At 44.7% G+C, this 12,900-nt stretch overlaps 1 pseudogene; it reads right to left on the reverse strand.

Annotated features, from left to right (window-relative positions):
- The window catches only part of LOC109205600, a 23,846-nt pseudogene extending 23,650 nt beyond the window's left edge, over positions 1-196 (reverse strand).
- Positions 197-12,900: the final 12,704 nt, after the last annotated feature.

Genomic DNA, 12,900 nt, shown 5'->3' on the forward strand with positions numbered 1-12,900 from the left:
ACCCCCCCTCCCCCCCCCCCCCCCCCCCGCTTTTGAAGTCCCCAGCAAACAAATTTGAGCGAATAAGCATGCTGAAAATAATCAAAACAGTGCACAAGATAATAAGCTGAACATAGGCTTCTGTATTTTGGCGACTAGTGCTGCCACAAACATCCTGGCGAACATTATTTTCAGGCTTAGACATCCTGGACCTGTACAGAAGGTGTCGCTGCAGAAACTGATGGACAGGACCGTAGCGGCAGCCGGCAGAGGGTGGCAATAATTTAAGGTTGTAAGCTTTTCGGAACTCAGTGAGGAAAAAGAAAACCTACTCCGAATCAGTGAGAAGAAAGGGGGAAAAAAACTGCATTACAAATTTATTTACCCATCTATTTACCCCTCACAGATAAGTATCATAATTTAATTTTCATATATGTGTACCTATATATCAAGGAGTTATTGAATCAAAATTTAAAAAAAAATAATTTATTTATTTTTGTATTCGGGATTTATGCCTTTACAATAATACAAAAAAATAGAGATATTATTTATAAACTCCTTCTTACTAGAATAACATCTTTTTCTCTTTCATCGATGTTTTCACATAATATTTAAAATTTACATTTAATTATTAGAAAAGTAGTTAATTAAGTACATACATCTTAATTTAATAGTAGTAAGAATATATAGTATCCTCCCTGTATGGCTCAAAATTAGGTCGAGTTTAGTGAATGCAAACGGACGAGCTGAGGTCGAGGTCGAAGCCAAACACGATCCAGTGGCGAGGAGTCGCCTAGATAGAGGGACCAGTGCCAAAGTCGAGTAGAGAACAAACAACAACAACAGTTAGAATAATCTTAGGATTATGAATAGGAATATTCCTTTAAATATTCTCTCAATTGTACTTTTTTAGGATTTTCTAGGAATATCCTTTATAAATAGGAAGAGAGAAGGAACAAAAAGTGAGCTTCTGGACTTTTATGAGAGAACATCTTGTAAAGGGTTGACTATCAAGAATACACAAAAAAGCTTGTCTTGTCTCCTCTGTTTGATTCCATTACTAAACATTCCTCTTTTATTCACAAGATCCAAGAAGACTTTTTTCATTTCCATAGCCTGCTGTCACACGCTATAGTCAGAAGAAGGAATCATCCATCTCATTCAACATTTGGGTGACAAATTCCTTCTTATTACATTTAATGTCATTTGTCACATTTATCGCATGTTTTCATTCTCATATTTATTGATAGTCATTGCGCACTAACTCGGCATTCATTGACTTGAACACGGTCACGTACCATCAAAATTATTGCACTTCAGATCTAGGATTTATTACAATTAACTAGGATTCACCCTTTATCTACTTATTAAATTGGTTTAACAAAAATAGCCTAAAACTTTTTGGTCAAACACTTTGGCGTCGTTTGTGGGGAGTTCCTAGTTAAAAAGTTTAGTTTCTTCTAGATCTAAAAAACAACAACAAAAGCTTCCTTTTTCTTGTTTGCACAAGCTAACAATGGTAGGAAAAGGAGAGGAAAGACTGAAAGCAGTGATGGGTGTCACTACTAACCTCCTAGGCACCATCAACGAGGTGGACAGGGAAGACGAGGAGAATGTGACGCCAAGCGCCTCACCCAGGCAGAGTGACTCACCTCCTCCTCATAGGAGTGTAACCGCTTCACATGAGAAGAGAGCCTCCACGTCCACGACAGAGGAAGCGTCGCCCGCAGTGAAATAGTTATTGGAGGCGTGGCTGACAATTACCCTAAATAGTATACTCGACAAACCCGCTCAAGGGGCAAGCAGGAACGCCGCACGAGTCGACACCCCAACAACCATCAACGAGCAACACGCTCCTCCCCCAACAGGTAACACTCACACAGTTATTGATGCAGGTAACGACGCCCTCATAGCTATTCTGAGGAAAATGAAAGAAATAGAGAATGAGAATAAAGCACTCCGTGACCAAATGAGGGAGCACCAAGAAAGGGTTGATAAGATACCAGGCGCCCCGAAACTCCTGCAAAAACGGGACATCGGCCGTTTCATGGAACAGCCATACAGCGAGGAGGCAGCCCCACATACCCAAAACCTTCAAAATGCTACCATATTTGAAAATATACGATGGCACAACGGACCCTGAAAACCATATCATTCATTATGTCACGGCGGTAAAAGGCAACGACCTCTCAAAAGAGCAGGTACCGTCGGTGCTGCTGAAGAAGTTCGGCGAAACCTTAACAGGGGGAGCCTTAACATGGTACTCACAATTACTGGCACGTTCCATAATGACGTTCGAGGAAATGGCTGACAAGTTCGTCACCGCCCATGCCGGGGCCAAGAAAGCAGAAGCCAGAGTGAACGACATATTCGCCATCAAATAATCGCCTGGCGAAAGACTTAGGGACTTCCTCTTCCGGTTCAACAGAGTAAGAATGAGCTTGCCAAACATGTCAGAGGGGATGGTGGTAGCGGCCTTTCAAAACGGGTTAAACAGGAACGGGTCGAGGGCGACCAGAAAATTATTAAGTAGACTCATGAAATCCCCTCCCACCACCTGGGAAGAAATCCACAATGCTTACTGTGCCGAGGTGAGAGCAGACGAAGAGGACCTCAATGGTCCAACTCAAAGGTTAACGACAGTCCAAATGGAACCAAGGAAAGATCGCCGGAATGACAGCCGAAGAGATCACACAGGACCACACATCAATCGGGAAAGGAACCAACTGTACATCAGAGCGGCCATCGCACTACCTCTTCGCCAAGCCGACGGGGAGTCCAGGCCATAGACGAGGACTCAATGAAACGAAAGAGGTATGCCTCCACTTTTATCTGCTCACAATTTTTGTGTTTCTCCTTCAGAAATAGTTTACGCCCTAGAGAAGCTTGGTCCCAAGGTGAAATGGCCACAAAAGATGAAGTCGGACACACATTCCAGAAAGTCAAACGCCCTCTACGAGTTCCATCAGGAACGTGGCCGCAAGACCGAGGATTGCATAGCCCTATGACAAGAAGTAGTGAACATGCTCCACCAAGGACATTTAAAGGAGCTGATAAGCGACTGAGGGAGAGCCAATTTTACCTGTGGATGAGAACAACATCAAGGCCCCCCAAATCCACTGTCCCCTACGTCCGCACCATCCAAGTGATCATCGGTGGAGGCGACGAAGCAACAATTAACCATGTGAAGTTCACCCCCACACACAAATTGAAGTGGTTGATCACCCATGAACGGTATGATGACCTCGAAGACAGTATCATCTTCGATAAGTCAGATACCCATGGTTTGACCTTTCCTCATTTCGGCGCTCTTGTCATTACTTTATGAATTTCTGATACCGATGTAAAAAGAATCACGGTAGACGACGGGAGCGGCGCAAGTATTATCCACCCCAGAGTTCTCACACAAATGAGACTCGAGGATAAGATAGTACCACGTTGCATAACATTAACAGGTTTCAACAATGCAGTTAAACAAACCTCCGGAGAGATAACATTGCTCGTTCTTGCCGGGGGCGTCACCCTAGAAACAACATTCCATGTCATGAACCAAGACACAACCTACAACGCCATTATAGGGCGACCCTAGATACACCCCATGAGGGCCATCCCGTCCAGTTTATATCAGGTCATCAAGTTCCCTTCAACATCCACGGTGAATATCGCACAGCTCAAGAAAGCTACCCCATCGCCAAGGACTGCACATACACTTAATAATTAAGAGGGAAAGACTCAGGAGCATAGCAATTACCGGAGTCGGGGCCCGAGTCTGACGAACAAACAGACGTTGTCAAAGACCCCGATGTCATGGAACCACAGGGTCAACAGTAGAAAACCTCGATCCCGTCCAGCTGGACAAAAGCTACCACGGCAAAAAGGCCTACATCGGCCACAAACTCACAGAACTAGGTAAATTCCATAAATTATTAACTGACAACACCGATCTGTTTGCCTTCTCCCAAGAAGATATGCCAGGTATCCAGAAAGATATTGCAACACACAAGCTGAATGTCGATCCACTCTACCCGCCGGTACGACAAATAAGAAGAAAGTTCAATGCTAGAATCAACGAGGCCATCCGCGAAGAGGTAGAAAAATTGCTCGCCACTGTTCCATTGGAGAGTCAAAGTACCCCCAGTGGGTCGCCAACATGGTCATGGTGAAAAAGAAAAACGGGAAATGGCACATGTGCGTATACTTTGCGGACCTAAACAAAGCCTGCCCGAAAGACTTCTTACTGTTGCCTCACATCGATCTGATCATCGACGCAACAGCGTGGCACGAGTTAGTAAGCTTCTTGGATGCCTACTCAGGCTACAACCAAATCCTCATGGAGGAGGAGGACTAGGAAAAGACCACCTTCATCACCCACCAAGGGATGTACTGCTACAGAGTCATGTCGTTCGGGTTGAAAAATGCAGGGGCGACCTATTAGAGGCTGGTCATCAAGATGTTCAAAGAGCAACTCGGCAAAACGATGGAAGTCTATATAGATGACATGTTGGTCAAATAAAAAAGAAAAGAGGACCACATCGACCACTTGAGGGAAGCCTTTGACATACTTAGACGATGCAACATGAAGCTAACCCCGAAAAGTGTGCTTTTGGCGTGACCTCGGTAATGTTCCTCGGTTTTTTGGTGTCGCAGAGAGGCATCGAGTTCAATCCCGACCAAATCAAGGCTATAGAGGGAATGCCTGAAATTTTGACCAGCAAGAAACAGATGCAGAAGCTGACCGGTCGTATAGACGCCCTGTCAAGGTTCATCTCACGATCCTCTGACAGATGCCACAAATTCCTCAATGTACCCAAAAAGGACAACGGACTCCAGTGGAATTCCAAATGCATCAACTCCATAAGAGAATTAAAGGCATACTTGTCCTCGCCCCCGTTACTCGCCAACGCAGAACCTGGTAAACGTCTCCTAATATACCTGGTCGTATCCGACGTCGCAGTAAGTGTAGTCCTGGTCCGTGAAAACAAAGGTGCAAAACCTCCAATCTATTACATTAGCAAAACCCTGGTCGATGCCAAAACGATGTATCCCCACCTCGAAAAACTGGCTCTGGCTTTAGTCGTAGCTTCACGAAAGCTTAGACCCTATTTTCAATGCCACCCCATCTCGGTGGTCATGAACTCCCCCTAAGGAGCATCCTACATAAACCCGAGCTGTCGGGTAGATTGGCCAAGTGGGCCATCGAATTAAGTAAGCACGATATAGCATATCATCCGCAAACAGCGATAAAGTCGCAAGTACTCGTTGACTTTATCGCCGACTTCAGTGCCAAAATAATGCCTGAGGCTGAGCAGGAAGCCTCCCGTACCTCCCCCAAGTTATTCGACATGTGTGTCCTGTACACCGATGGTGCCTCCAATGCGTCAGGATCTGACTGGTACTCGTGCTCGAGGTCCCACCAGGCTAAGTCAGCCGCTAGTCCATACGGTGTCCCGACATGACTAACAATGAGGCCGAGTATGAGGCCGTAACTGCAGGACTGAAACTAGCTCTCAAGTATGGAGCACGGTGAGTCATCCTCCGATGTGACTCACAACTCATCGTCAACCAAGTCATAGGGACTTTCCAAATCAAACAATAGAGGCTATAAAAATATCAGGCAAAAATTCAAAAGCTACTGCTTGAGGTCGACGAGTGCCAACTCGACCAGATACCTCGAGCACAAAACATCAAAGCACACGGCCTCGCTAAATTAGCAGCAGCCACAAAGAACATAAGCGGAAAAGAAAACGTGGTCACCATCCTCCGTTCGTCAATAGACCAAATTGAGGTACGCAATTTAAACTTGACTTGGGACCGGCGCAACCGTATTATGTCATATTTGCAGGACGGAGTGCTCCGACCCGATGAAAAAGAAGCCAAGAAGCTTCGAATGCAGGCGGCAGAATACGCCATCATCAACCATGACTTGTACAAAAAAACATTTGGCGGTCCCCTAGCGAAATGCCTAGGACCAAACCAAACCAGGCGCGTCCTCGAAAAAGTACACGAAGGCCACTGTGGAGCCCATACTGGTAATCGAGCCCTCGTTAGATGCCTCATACGGGAAGGCTATTACTGGACCACCATGAAAAAGGAAGCCACCAACTTCGTTAGGAAGTGCGAACAATGCCAAAAATACGCTCCAATGATCCACCAGGCGGGCGAGCACTCAATACAGTTACATCGCCTTGGCCGTTCATCAAATGGGGGATGGACATCGTTGGACCCTTCTAGCGGGATGAGGTAATGTACGATTTCTTCTGGTTTTAACTGACTATTTTTCCAAGTGGGTAGAAGCAGGTGCATTCGCTCAAATACGCGAACAGAAAGTTATCACATTCATATGGAGAAACATAATATGTCATTTCGGCATCCCCAAAGAAATCAGTTGTCACAACGGACCCCAATTCACCAGAAAAAAAGACCACCAAATTCTTTGAGAAATGCCACATCAAGCGAATACTCTCCACGCCATATCATCCTGCAGGCAACGGTCAGGCGGAGTCCTCCAACAAAACAATACTGAACATCATGAAGAAGAAGCTTGAGGACGCCAAGGGACTGTGGCCGGAACTGCTACCGGAAGTGCTATGGGCATACCGCACCACGCCAAAAACAAGCACAGGAGAAACGCCGTATTCACTAGTCTATGAGACTGATACCAGTCGAAATCGGAGAACCAAGTTTGAGATACTCCAACGAGAATGATGAAAGCAGAAAGCAAGACCTCGACGAAACAGATGAGCGAAGAGACATGACCTACGTAAGAATGATAACTCAAAAACAGCAAGCAAAACGGTACTACAACAAAATAGCCAAAGTCAAACCACTCAAGGTAGGGGACTATGTACTCAAAGCCAAAACACAAGCGAGCAAAGACCCACGGGAAGGCAAACTGGGAACCTATTGGGACGGACCATACAAAATCACGGCAACAGCAAAAAAAGGTCATTCCAACTAGAAACAATGGAGGGAAAACTACTACCAAACAATTAGATGTCGCCTACCTCAAATGCTTTAACTTCTGAAGACGGACGTCCCCCAAGTCATACTGTTTTTCCCTCACCCGAGTTTTGTCCCAATTGGGTTTTCTCGAGGAGTTTTTTAAAGAGTCAACGAAGAGGGCGTCTCAAAGTTTAGGTATTAATTTCATCGCCCCGCCTATCGACTACTTCTCTGGGCCGAGCGATGAAGGTACTAGATAGACTGGGACTCCTCGAATGTATCTACGGACAGAACAAAAACATGTAATATTCTCCAATGAATAAACAAAGCAGTATATGACATTCTTACTCAACTCCACCAAATTTACACATCACACCAACGCAAAGGAAATGTAGATTCGATCTCACTCAAATTATTTTCAAGTCTACATTTGACCTCGCTCGAATTAACTTACATTCGACTTCATTCGAATTAATAAGGGAAATGTACATTCGATCTCACTTGAATTATTTTCTGTCTACATTCGACCTCGCTCGAATTAACTTACATTCGACCTCGGTCGAATCAATCTACATTCAACCTCGCTCGAATTAACTTACATTCGACCTCGCTCGAGTTAACCTACATTCGACCTCGGTCGAATCAATCTACATTCGACCTCGGTCGAATAAATCTACATTCGACCTTGCTCGAGTTAACTTACATTTGACCTCGTTCGAATCAATCTACATTCGACCTCGTTCGAATCAACTTACATTCGATCGACCAAAAGTCCGGGACTTTCTCACAAAAGAACACACTCAAGGGAAAGAAAAAAGAAAGAAGAGCCGAAAATGCACAACAAAAGACAAGTGTTCCATTTCAATCATTCCATTCCAATACATTTTACAAAGGGCTTGAAAGACGTCCCCACAAAAAGAAAACACCAAAACACCAAAAAAATCAAAAACCAAGTATAAAGACTTCACGCCGCATCGTTCCCTCCATCACCGACGTTACCGACATATTCACCATAGTACCAAGGGTCGGAGGCAAGCCCATCTAAGGAGTCTTCATCATCGTCCCCGCCGGGCGTACCAGGATCATAACCACAGGCGTCACGAGCTGCACATGCCTTGACACGAACATCCTCAAATTCCGCCTCGGAAATCTTTCCAGTCGTCTTCTGAGACCTGTATATGTCAAGTTGGGCCTCAGCATGAACCCACATTTCATACAACTCCCGTGAAACACTAGGATCGGCAGAAGTATGAGAAACAGACGGCTGCGCCTTCTCGGCTCTTAGGGCGACAACTGCTAATTCAACTCAAATAACTCCGCCTCCGAACCCCCAATCCGCTCCTCAAACATTGCCTCCTTAAGCGCCGAAGTTTTGGCCTCAGTAGCTCACTCAGACTTGCAAACACGGAGGGTGCCCCCTAGGGCTGTCGCCTCCGCCACAGCAGCCATTCTGGCTTTCTTAGCTTGACCCAACTCTTCGACCCTGGTGCTTAACTCACCGCACAAGATGACAAACCTTATTTCGCTCTGCTCGAGCTCGACCCTTAAAGACTCAACATGCGCCTGAAGGTCAGTATTCTCGGCCATCACTCCCTTGCTTACCTCGAGCTCATCCTCCTTAGCCCTCAGCGCCCCCTCAAGCACGCTGCATCTGCCAATGGCCCTCATAAGCTCCTCGTCCTTCTCCCTCAGCTCCTCATCCTTCTACTTGAGCCCATCGCGAAACATCTGAAACTGGTCGTCCTCGCTAAATAAATTGACTAGCGTTCGGTGCTTAGAATGGTACTCTCTGTACTTGGATACCATCTTCTTGAAGAGGTCCGTCCTTTACTCTTCCCGTCGATCACGCTCAATCTCCATGATGAGGGTCTGACACACAAAAGAACATAGGTCAGCGGAAGTAAACTAACTTAACATGGGAAAAGCAAGCTTACTCGCATGGCCATGCTAGATATACCCAATGACATATCCGTATCTTTCACCGTCTGCAGCGTCCTGTTCTCAGAGTCCGCGCACAGATGAGCAAAGGCCGGCACCACCTATTCCGAGTTGGCCAAGAGGTCATAATCTACGGGGATGACTATGTGCCGATCAGGCCCCTCCGTCCTTATCTACACTTGGGTGAACCTCTCCTTAAAAGCCCGAACCTCCTCAGGGTCGACATCGAAGCCCTACCCATCATCTTCTATGAGGATAGTTCTATCCCTTTCGTTCGCTGATGATGAGCCGACCCTGGCTGTTCCTGCAGGCTCCCCTCTGTCGTAGGTCCCTTCAACCTCTAACAGCCTTTCCTTTGTGATGATAGCCGGCGTGGGAACAACTTCAATGACCAGTAAGGGCGCCACCTCCGCATCCAAAACAATGGGCCTTGAGGCGGAGGGTGGAGACCGGCTCGGTGTCACCAGCATCGACTCTTCCGGTCTCCACCCTCCACCTTTTTCTCGGTGCCGCCTCCTCCTCGTCATGAGATGACTCATCAATTAGGTGCAAGACATGGTGATCAGAGGTCTCAGCCGACATAACAGCTGCTTGTGGGGTAGAATCGCCAAAGATGGAGCTAGAGTTTGATCCTTTCGTACGGATTCAGCCAGTACTAATTGCATTCCAGCCAAAGCGACTGCCTGGAGGAATGCGGGCACCGGAGCCTTCTCCTTCTTGGAAGCTCGCCGACCTGGCACAAAGAAAATCATGTTAAAAAAATGACAAGGCGGTGATAAGCTATAATGAAGACGAAAGGGTAATGGAAGTGAGAATCAGACTTACTAGTCGAAGGCTTGGACCTGAACCGCTTGTTAAAGGATGCCCAGTCGCGAATTCCCACAGTATGAGGTAAGACGCGAGTTACCCAGTCTTCAATGTCAAGAACCAGGGAAGGTGGATGTCTGTCAGCTGAAAGTAGAAAGACATGAGCAGGTCAGAAAAAAAAAGGAGAGGAATAAACAAAATATATGATAGACAGTAAAAGACCCTTACGGTTGAAGTTCCACTGCTCGGGGAACCCGGCTGGGTCCGCCACTACGTGCTCGGTTCTGACGAAGAAGTAACTACGCCAGAATCGGTGGTTCACTTTGTCATCCATCCCCTTCACCAATCCTTTAGTCCCACGATGGCGGAGATGAATCAGCATGCCTCTGTAGAAACTAGGCGAGAAGAGAAACAACAAATGACGGATGGAGACTTCGCAGACGGCCAACTCTGCGAACTTCGCCAGTATCAAAAGACTTTATATAAGTAAGGGGAAAGCTGTGCCGGGCAAATTCCATAAAAGCGGCAGAACTCCTCAGCTAGTAGGGGAAGAGGAAGAGAGTAACCCACCAAAAACGGGTAGGTGTAGAAAGCGCAATACCCAGGCCGGTGGACTTGTATCGCGTCGTTCCCCGCTGGAACATTATCGACGTGAGCAGGGATAAGGAATTTAGACCGTAGGGCGGATATTTGTTTTGACCCCATGACAGATAGTACCTACTCAGAAGCAGGGGCGTGCTCTTTTGGAAGTCATTTCTGACCGACGGGTTCCAAGGAACAACCTCCTCCACGGTGGGAAAACTTTTATCTTCCGCAATCGTGGGTTCACCGCCACCAAAAGGCATGGCCACTGGCAATGGGGTGGCATCGGAGACTATGTCCGAAGTGTGAGGGCAGTTTGTCATTTCTACAGTAACGTGTATACAGTAGAGCCGGAAAGAGAGTATCAACGGGAAAAGAAACCAGAAGCTAGAGCTCAAAATCAGAAGGAAATCGGAGACAAGGGTTAGAGAAGAAGCAAAAGAACAAGCAAAGTGCAAATGGAATATGAAGTGCGAAAAGTTTCATTTGTGAATCTCCCTTCCTCTATTCATAAGATATTGTGGCGCCCAAATCGAAGCAAGAAACTATCATTGACACCAAGATCAAAGCAACAGAGGCACTAGAAACGACGCATCACATCGGGAAGATGCGTAATGATGACGCACGTGGCCATGATATTATCCTATGTCAGCCACGCCAACCACAACCTTTGAGCCTATCCGTCATCAATTCGACATCGACCAATTCAGCTCGTTCACCATGGCGAAATTTCCTGTGATTAGATGTGGATAAAATCCACTCATAGAGGACTCCCAAGAGGACGACCTTAATAAGCGGAGGGACTAACTGTATGGGTCAAAATTAGGTCGAGTTTAGTGAATGCAAATGGACGAGCTAAGGCCGAGGTCGAAGCCAAACACGTTCCAGTGGCGAGGAGTCACCTAAAGAGAGGGACTAGTGCCAAGGTCGAGTAGAGAACAAACAACAACAACAGTTAGAATAATCTTAGGATTATGAATCGGAATATTCCTTTGAATATTCTCCCAATTGTACTTTTTTAGGATTTTCTATGAATACCATTTATAAATAGGAAGAGAAAGGGAACAAAAAGTGGCCTTTTGGACTTTTATAAGAGAACATCTTGTAAAGGGTTGACTATCAAGAATATACAAAAAGCTTGTCTTGTCTCCTCTGTTTGATTCCATTACTAAACATTCCTCTTTTATTCACAAGATCCAAGAACAGTTTGTTCATTTCCATAGCATGCTGTCGCACGCTATAGTCAGAAGAAGGAATCATCCATCTCATTCAAATTTGGGTGACAAATTCCTTCTTATTACATTTAATGTCATTTGTCATATTTATTGCATGTTTTCATTCTCATATTTATTGATAGTCATTGCGCATTAACTCGGCATTCATTGACTTGAACACGGTCCCGTACCATCAAAATTATTGCACTTCAGATCTAGGATTTATTACATTTAACTAGGATTCACCCTTTATCTACTTATCAAATTTTTTTTTTACCAAAACCACTAGGCGATGTGCCTAGGACTAGTTTTATTAATAATAATAAAAAAAAAGAAACCACATAGGAAGAGTACAAATAAGGGGGACAATAGCACCAGTAGTGTTGCCTCTATGCCTTGGCTATATAATCACTCCTCTGCGCCTCACATTGCCTTATGATGGCAGCCTCATGTAGAGGATCATGGTGTAGCTGCCGGCAAAGTCTCACGAGGGCATATAATCTCATAGCCGTTTGGATATCTTCCCAAAGGCATAGGACATGGGCGAACACATACTGGGCTAAACCTTACCTTACTAATCCTATTAAGGCATAAAAATACCTCATCTCTTGCAAGCATGAAGAAAATACGAACTACTAATAACTAAGTATTCTATGATCATCACAGAGTTTATAACATACTCTATGATGATATTAAAAATGATGATGCTTAAGAAGTGATAAAATAAAACAATGTAAAAAATTGAGTCTTGCCCCTCATTTTTGAACCTTGTGCACTCTTCAATGTGTATCTCCTTGGCTTCTTCTTCAAACCTCTTGAATATGTATGAAAAATGCATCATTTCTTTTTGGAGCGATTGGACCTCGTTGAAGTGGTTGAGGCAGCCACTTTTTGCTTTGCGACTCTCATTGGAGGTTTTCTAATGACAACCTCTTGTGTTACCTTGCCGTCCCAGCTATGTTGTCTCTCATGAGTCTTCTTCTTGTTTTTGGTGGATCCACTTCTCTTATTAAATTGGTTTAACAAAAAGAGCCTAAAACCTTATGGTCAAACACTCTCCTTAGAATTAAGGTCAAACATATTTCATACAGAAATTGGCGTAAATAGATATAAGCAAAAGATAATGTCATATTGTTATTTCTCCCAAACAATATTTATGTTAAGAAAATGTAATACTGTTATTTCTACCAAACAATATAAGTAAAGATAATTGATCTTTATGATCCAGTCCTTGCCCGAACCCCATGCATATGGGGAGTTTAGTGCACCGAGCTTCCTTTAATATTTATATTAAAGTCCTAAATATTAGGACTTCCTACATAATTCAACACAAGAAAGATTTTATAACCAAATTAGTTGATTCAAAGTACTGTATATATCGATAATAATTAAATTATAATTTTGTCAAATGTGAAGTTTAATTTTAAATGGTAAAAAG

Source organism: Nicotiana attenuata, unplaced genomic scaffold, assembly GCF_001879085.1.
Source record: "Nicotiana attenuata strain UT unplaced genomic scaffold, NIATTr2, whole genome shotgun sequence".
Lineage (NCBI taxonomy): Eukaryota > Viridiplantae > Streptophyta > Magnoliopsida > Solanales > Solanaceae > Nicotiana > Nicotiana attenuata.